Genomic DNA, 8442 nt, shown 5'->3' with positions numbered 1-8442 from the left:
CTGGTGTGTCTGAAGACAGCTACAGTGTACTCATCACATATATAAAATAAATAAATCTGAAGGAGGAGGAGGAGGAGGAGGAGGAGGAGGAGGAGGAGGAGAAGAAGAAGAAGAAGAAGAAGAAGAAGAAGAAGAAGAAGAAGAAGAAGAAGAAGAAGAAGAAGAAGAAGAAGGTGGTCTTCCTGCCTGTAAAAAAAAAATAAAAAAAATAAAAAAAATAAAAACCAAGGTTCTATGGTTATAGCTTAAACAAAAGAACCTTCATGATCAACCTGATCTCCTACCCGACCTGCCTGTAAATAAATCTTTCCTACAGTCACATTTTAATCATTTGTCTAGAGAATGGATTGAACAAACAACGTCCATGAAACAATACAGAAAATTGTCTGTAAGACCTCAACCTGAGGTGAATGTTTCTAGTCAGGATGGTGAGGAATTCTTGACATTAAAAGAAACAAGTTCCAGTTATCCGTATGAAGTGACATATATGTTGGCATATATGTTGGCTGATTCCATACGTTTTATCATCCACCAACATCTTAGCTTGTGTAAGTGTACGGCATGATGCTAACAGCAACTAACCTAACAGCACCCTTCCCAAAATGCCCCGCCAGCACCCCTCAACCCTTCACTGCATGGTTGATTCTGATTCCAGAGGCAGTTCTGCTCTGCAAAGCCAGCTATGTCATAAAATTAGCAGGTACCAAGTCATCAATCGTAGAGAAAATGCAGGGTTGGGTTTTCTACGAGCCTCTGATTATAATGCTTTTGCCAATCAATACAAAACCTCAGTTTGTATGTTTAAAGCTAGGTTTACTTAAGAGATAGTGACAATTCGTCAGTGTTGACCTCTCAGCTTGAACATCTCAGAAGCTTTTGCCAGAAGGAAGCATCAACACCCCAACTCTCTCCTTTAGGCACACTGCAGCCTTCTTGTGCCCAGAATCCCATGACAACATACCAGCCCTGAGACTAGAACATTTTAAACAGCAAAACTAGCTAATAATAGCGCACGCACACACACACACACACACTAAAAGGACATGGTACTTAATAGACTCCAAAAAGAACTCCCGTTTGCAGGAGGAGAATTAAGAATGCCACTTCGTTCCACTTAAGCTGAGAACAGGCTTGTCCAGTAACTCCAATTGTCTTGAGCTCTGTGCATGTTCACACATGAATGTGGAGGCACTGGCAGTGCTGATCCATGGGCTGTAAATAAAAATTAGCAAACAGCAAATCCATAAATATACAGTCTGCAAATATAGGTGTGGATGTAGGCCAAGGTGCAATTCTCTCCTGTAACACAGCAGTTCTTTTTTTTTTTTTTAACTTTGTTATTTTATTATTTACTTCTAGATGAGCTTGGGCATGTTCAGGATGGTATGGCTATAGACGTATTTATTTTAAAGACTTATTTATTTTATGTATCTGAGTACACTGTAGCTGTCTTCAGAAACATCAGAAGAGGGCATCAGATCCCATTACAGATGGTTGTGAGCCACCATGTGGTTGCTGGGAATTGAACTCAGGACCTCTGGAAGAGCAGTCAGTGCTCTTAACCTCTGAGCCATCTCTCCAACCCTGACTTATTTAATTATGTGTTTAGGTGTGTCCACGCACGTGACTGTAGTGCCTGCAGATGCCAGAAGAGGGCGATGGATCCTTCGGAAGCAATGTTATTGGCAACTGAGTTGTAGGATGTAGAATCTGGACTCAAATTCCCATCCTTTGGAAGAATAGTGTCTACTTTTAACTGCTGAGCCACCTCTGCAGCTCCAAGATAATTCCTTTTAAAGTTGTGTTGTAAAGGGAGAAGGTGGAAGGCTACAAAACCTACAAAACTCTTATCAAGCCTGGCTACTTTGGACAAGATTAGCTGCCTTAAATTAGCCAAAGGAATAGTGTCCAAACGTGAAAAATACATTCTCTTTAGGTGATCAGGTTAAATCTTTTTAGATTTTGTGTTTTAAGACAAGGTCTTGGGCTGGAGAGTTGGCTCAGTGGTTAAGAGCACTGGCTGCTCTTCCAGAGGTCCTGAGTTCAATTCCCAGTAACCACATGGTGGCTCACAACCATCTGTAATGGGTTCTGATGCCCTCTTCTCGTGTGTCTGAAGACAGCTACAGTGTACTCATACATAAAATAAATAAATAAATAAATAAATAAATAAAGACAAGGTCTTGCTATGCAGTCCCAGCTGGCCTCGAACTCAGGATCTTCCTGCCCCAGCCTAGGATAAAACTTTCAAGTGCCAGGTAAATTTCCTATTTCTCCACACACATCAGCTTACTAGAAAGTCTTTTACATTGGGATACGGTCAGTTTCTTCGCACTTTAATAGGTTAGTTCAGAATAAGTCTAGTCAGCTTTTCTATCTACACTGCCTTCTTGTTCCATGGGTGCCGCCTCCTTGAAGACTGGAGTGGCATAGTGTATCTCCTGGGGTGTTTCTGCCCTTATTGGAGTTTCGCAGATGTTTGCATACAGCTCACCTTACCTGGGCCCATCTCTAGAACCCTTGGACTCATTCTCTCTCAGAGTCTTTCCTTTTTTGTATTTTAGATGAATCAAAAAAGCCAGAACTAGGAATATTACCAGTAGCCCCAGTAACACCCCAGAGATCAACAGTGACAGCCGGCAGGATGGACAGCTCTCATCTTTGGCGATTGTGAAGTTGAAATCCTGACTGTATTTCGACGAGTTGGAAACGTTTGTTTTGCATTTGTAGGGGCCTGTCTTGTTGGTATTGGAGATCCTCAGGTAGAAGTCCACAGTTCCGCCTCTTCTTCTCTTGCTTTCTAGGTATTTTGTACCCAAAAAGAGCGAATAGGTGATGTCTACTGATGTGTTCTTGGTGGAACAAGACAGATACATTTTGGCCAATCCTGACCACATTCATACTTGAGTTCAGATTTGGAGAAGATAATTCTTTTGTTAGACTTCAGAGCCTAGCTTAGAACAGATAACAGCAGACCAGATGGTTCCACGAGGAGGGTTTATTTAGGGACGAGGGCAAAGGTGGGGGGAGAGAAACAGAAGAAGATGGAGGAGAAAGAGGAAAAGTAGAGGTTGGCCATGACCATGTGGAGAGAGGGGGAAGGGAAGGGAGGAAGGGAGAGGGAACAGAGAGAAGCTAGAGGCAAGAGAGTAAGAGCAACACAGCAGTTCTTTAAAGAATCCAGAGTAAACTGCGTGTGGTGCTGTGCACCCATCACCCCAGCCCTCCAGAGGTGGAGGCAGGAGGATGCGCATTCCAAGGTCGTCCTTAGCTACATAATGAGTTTGAGGCCAACCTGGGCTACTTGAGAGCTTGTTGAAGAAGGAAGAAGAGAAGAAGAAAAGGAGAAGGAAGATGAAGAAGGGGAGAAGGAAAGGAAGGAAAGAAAGGCAAAAGAAAAGGGGAAAGAAAGAAAAGAATCCAAACCAAATGCTCAAATATTGTTACTTATTAAGTCAGAGTATCTCCGAAGTCACTGACACTACTTTCATTTTTGAGATGTTCAGTGTGTGTGTGTGTGGGGGGGGGTCACCCAGGTTGGGTTGGAGGACAACTTAGTGGGATCAGTTCTCTCCCTCCGTCTTTACATGGTTCTGGGGATCCAACTCAGGCTGCCAGGCTATGCAGGAAGTGCTGGTACTCACGGAGCCACCTTACCAATCTGAGATGTTAGCATACTTGAAGAGCTAAAATTAAATAAGGAATTGCCCAGCAAGGTGGTTCAAACTACAGAATACTGTTTGTATCTGACACCTTAAAGTGTCAAATACAGGCTGGGCAGTGGTGGCGCATGCCTTTAATCCCAGCACTTAGGAGGCAGAGGCAGGCGGATTTTTGAGTTTGAGGCCAGCCTGGTCTACAGAGTGAGCTCCAGGACAGCCAGGACTACATAGAGAAACCCTGCCTCGAAAAACCAAAAAAAAAACCAAAAAAAAAAAAAAAAGTGTCAAATACAAAAGTAAATGTAGCAGCATGGGTGGCAGCCAAAAGGCAATCACAGGCAGTATTACACAGTGAAGACACAGTGTTCTCAGTTCTGTGAGGCTATCTTCTTCTTCATCTTCCCTGCTCTTCATGAAAATGGGAAGAGGAGATGGAGGAACTGTACTTTTAGTTTCTATTCATTTACATTAAAACGAATATGTAGGGGTGGCTAAGCAGAGCTCTAAACCCGAGGCCTTCCTCAGGCCGTTCTTTAGGGTTCTCTAGGTCACAGCTGGAAAAGGCATCTGTCTTAGGAAATGTTCAAATGTGAACAGACTTGACATTTGCTTCTGTGGATTCTCTTTGGCCCTAACTTCCTCTTCTCTATTTTCTCCCAACATCCTACGAAACTATAGAGGGGCACAGAGATGACTGAGCCAACCTAAAGGGCAGAGCTATGGGGCATTTTAAATTTGAGGAAAACACATGAATATCAGCATCATCTGTGGTGCATAAGCTACGGCCTTGAACCACGCCGGCTCAGCAGCTCTCCTGTGGTCGTGCGGAATCACTAGTTTGCAGTTTGTCCTCAGGTGGTGCTGCATTCCTTTCCATGATGTCATATCTCTGCAAAGCCAGGTTTTTCAACAGCTGTGGTGAGTTGAAGTAAAAACCGTCTCAGAAACGACATGAGCAGCTGGTGGGGGAGGGGCATCCAACACTTTTCCAGTTTTCCTAAAGAATGGCTTCTACACGTTTCTGTCATGACCTCAAAAGTGTGTCTTCCAATCTTTCTAACCCCAGAGACCAGCAACTTGCTTTATGAAATTTCTAGAATCAGTGAGCCTGACAAGAACTAAGTGAACTATATATGGCCAAACATGGCTGAGTTAGAAATATGAAAAATCTTTATTGAATCACGTGTCCAATGTAAATGGGGCTTCCCTAACTTTCTGCCGGGCTGTCAGGGCGTCTTTGTTTTGTTTTTAAGCCCTTCAGAAGTTTGAAGGACTTATATGTATATGTGTGTGTGTGTTTGTCTGTGTGTGTATGTGAGCGTATGTGTGTGAATGTGTGTATATGTGAATATGTATGAGTGTGTGTGAATGTGTTTGAGTGTGTGCAGATGTATGTGTGTGAGTGTGGGTGTGTGTGGATGGCTGTGTGTGAATGTGTGTGTATTCAAATGGCTAATCTGGCTTTCTGAAGAATTGGGAAGGAAGATTATGATATTAGACCATCAGTCTCCCTGCCAGGGAATAAATGACCATTATACATGCTACACACAGGCATCTCCAGTGGGCAGGCAGCATGCTTTCTCCCTTAACCTGCAGCCACAACTTTAAGGAGCAACCTACCATTTTATGTTCTTTTTAGTTCCTGGTACTCTCCAGTATCTGCTTAACACCTATATAAAGGGCAATAAAGTTAAACTATTTACACATTTTCCATCTTGGTCATGGTGAATAACTAGAGAACATACTAAGTGCCCAGAGAAAAGACTGCACATATGTACAAAACATATGCATACACACAGACACATGCACACATTCACAAATATACATACACATACATATAACATATACGCCAAACACATGTAAACATGCACACACATACACATACATGCATATATGCACACACACACACATATACACACATGCATGCATGCATGCATGCATAAGGAAGAGGTTAAAAAAAATGGATACATTAAAAATAACCCAAACGGACCTCTAATAACATGGAAAAATCATGAAGGTCAAGTAAGGTAGAGCTTCCTGGAAAGTCAACCACAGCCCCTCAAAAGCATGGGGTCCTGCAGAAGAACATCTCAGGAGGAAGGAAAGTGAAGCACAGGGTGGACACAGTGACCCCCTCAAGGTGAGCAAAAGGCAGCATGCATCTAACTCTAACTCATCCCTCATCTGCAGGCCTCCTCCCTCCAATCCATCTTTGCACTGAACCAGAGCTGCCTCTTTAAAATGTAGTTCTCTTAAAGCCTTTGGTGCCTACTCTTATCATGGTTTGGCAAGCACTCAACGGTCTGAGCTCCCTTACCTGTCCAGTCCCAGCTTGATCCTTCAGCAGTTGACTTTGTTCCCATCCCCCAAGCCTAACTAATCCTACTTGGCCTTCCAGGAGGACTTAACCTGGAGATACCTCCATGGTAGACTCCCAGCTAGGGGAGCGATTTCCCGTACCCGCTCGGCATGTGTTTACAATGTGCACTGCAGCTGTACTCTAATGACCTGGCTCTTGTGGATCCTCTCTAAAGCACTGTAACTACTTCAGAGGAGCATCTAACATGTATGGGAAGGATGAAGGAAGAGTAGAAGAGTGAAAAAAAATCTTAATTGCAAGACTTGAATTAAAGAAGAACTGATAAAAGAGTCAGGAAGGCGTGCTGAAACACTAGTGGAAAAGTCATACTGTGGGAACAGAGCAAAGGCAGCTTTGTGGTAGTAGGCTCTTAAGAGAAACAGTCCAGAGAACTAAGGTACACTACTTAGCCTTAATTGTCAACGTGACACAATCTAGAGTCATCTGAGAGTAGAAGCCTAGACTTCTATTGGTTTACGGACACAACTAGCAAGCATCCTGATTATTAACTGATACAAAAGGCCCAGCTCATTGTGGGTGGAACCATTCCCTTGAGCAATCTTGGGCTGTATAAGAAAGCTACTTAAACACGAGTCCTTGAAGCAGCAACAATCCAGAAACTCAAGGCACAGAGTGAGCCAACAAGCAGCATTCCTCCATAGTTTCTGCTTCAATTTCCTGCCTTGACTTCCCTCAGTGAGGGATTGTAGCCCGGAAGTGTAAGCCAAAGAAACCCCTTCCTCCCTGAGTTGCTTTTCTCAAAGTATTTTATCACAGCAACGGAATAAAAATAGAACATAAAGCAACCAATGGTTAAAGTGGGTTTCTTTGCTTGTCCAGCCCCACCACCACCACACCACCCATAGATCTCTTTGGCAGTCTATTGGAGATGATAGACCCTTCTCAAAATAAGAATAGTAAATATATAAAATAAAATATACAGAGTAATAGCTAAAACTACATATAGCAAAATATGGCCACAGTGCATAAAACATTATCCTAGAGGCATATGTGGGCATCTTCATTAATACATTAAGTGACAAGATCTAGCAGCCACTTTACAAACCACTATAATGTCTCAGAAGGGATGAAAGAAGATGATATTTTAAGAAACTTGCAATAACTGTCACGTTAACACGACTGTGGTTTGTTACCACACCCTTGGCTGAAGGAAATGCTAAATTTCAGTTAAGGGTTACAATAGTTTTTTTTTCCCCCTTCCAAATTCAAGGTCTTCAAGTGCAGGAGCACTAACTCAAATCACCAAATTGGCAGTGAGGTCCTTTATAATTTTTGCCAGAGTGGTGGCAGGCAAGAGATTGAGGGAAAATAAGTGTTTTTGCAGTCACATCATTAAAATGACTTGTTTCATTGCAGAAACTGTGAAGGGACACAGGCATGGAAGATACCATCTCTTTTTACCCCAAAAAGTGATGTCAGGAAGGTGGCCAAATCTCTCTCCGTCAAAGGGATTGCTGCCAGGTGAACAGAGAGCAGGCGCTCAGGACAGGGAGTAATTAGCATTGTTTGAGCAAAGCAGGGGGATTCCATAGACAGTGGGGCCAGAACAATCAATACCTCAGGATTATTTTTTCTCTGAAAAATAACTATTGTTGCTCGGAATCAGACATAGCACAGAGTCTGCCTGGCTCCATTTTGGCTTGTGATTCTAGCTGGGAGCAAAGACCAAACAAAGAATTTTTTCTAGAGAGTAGAGGAGACAGAAACATCTAGAAACCTGCTCTCAAAGCAGCCTTTCTTGTTCAGCTGCAGACTGTGGAAATTATGCAGTGTTCTGCTTTTCTACGTCAGTATTGAGTGTGGTCAACAGCAGTTGGTTGATAACCTAAGGTTGCCTCAAAAATAGATAAACAAACAAAAAATATGAGAAAGAGGCATTGGGTGAAAAAAAGAATATAATAGGTCAGAAACAACTGTTATTAAACAGAACACATGAAAACAAAAAAGAGAAACCATGTGGGTTTCTTAATAACTGGCCTGTTCTAGCCAAGGACAAAGAAAGGGCTCTAGCTGAGTGGTGAAGTCAGCACCTTTTGAAAGCCTGGAAAGACACAGAGTAGAGGAAAGCTACTTTGATATGCCAATGTTCCGTTCCAATGCAACCTGAAAGTGAGGTTAATTCAGTGGATAGAGAACTACTTTCAATCCACCTCTCCTGCTTAGAAATGGTCCAGACCTATTGATAGCTTTATCTCCCACAACCCAGACCAAGATAAATCAAGTTGAAAGTCCATTTACACCAGTGCTTAGGTAGGAGAGACTGTGGATTCTGTAGTCTGGAATTCTCATGCAAGGCCGTCCGCTCAGAGACTGGAGCTCATGAGTGGGTCTCTGCACTCTGGCAGGGCCTAATGGACCAATTACACCCCCACTGAAGAAGGCCGCACTGTGCGTTGTTTA

The 8442-nt window shown here is 42.9% G+C and overlaps 1 pseudogene; it reads right to left on the bottom strand.

The window, feature by feature from the left end:
* Window positions 1-2336: 2336 nt before the first annotated feature.
* Window positions 2337-6025, bottom strand: LOC114617522 (annotated as a pseudogene).
* Between the last annotated feature and the right edge of the window lie 2417 nt (window positions 6026-8442).

Source organism: Grammomys surdaster, unplaced genomic scaffold (genome assembly GCF_004785775.1).
Source record: "Grammomys surdaster isolate TR1022 unplaced genomic scaffold, NIH_TR_1.0 137, whole genome shotgun sequence".
Taxonomy (NCBI): Eukaryota; Metazoa; Chordata; class Mammalia; order Rodentia; family Muridae; genus Grammomys; species Grammomys surdaster.
The sequence above is the reverse complement of the archived record's forward strand: the minus strand, read 5'-3'. Positions and strand labels throughout refer to the sequence as shown.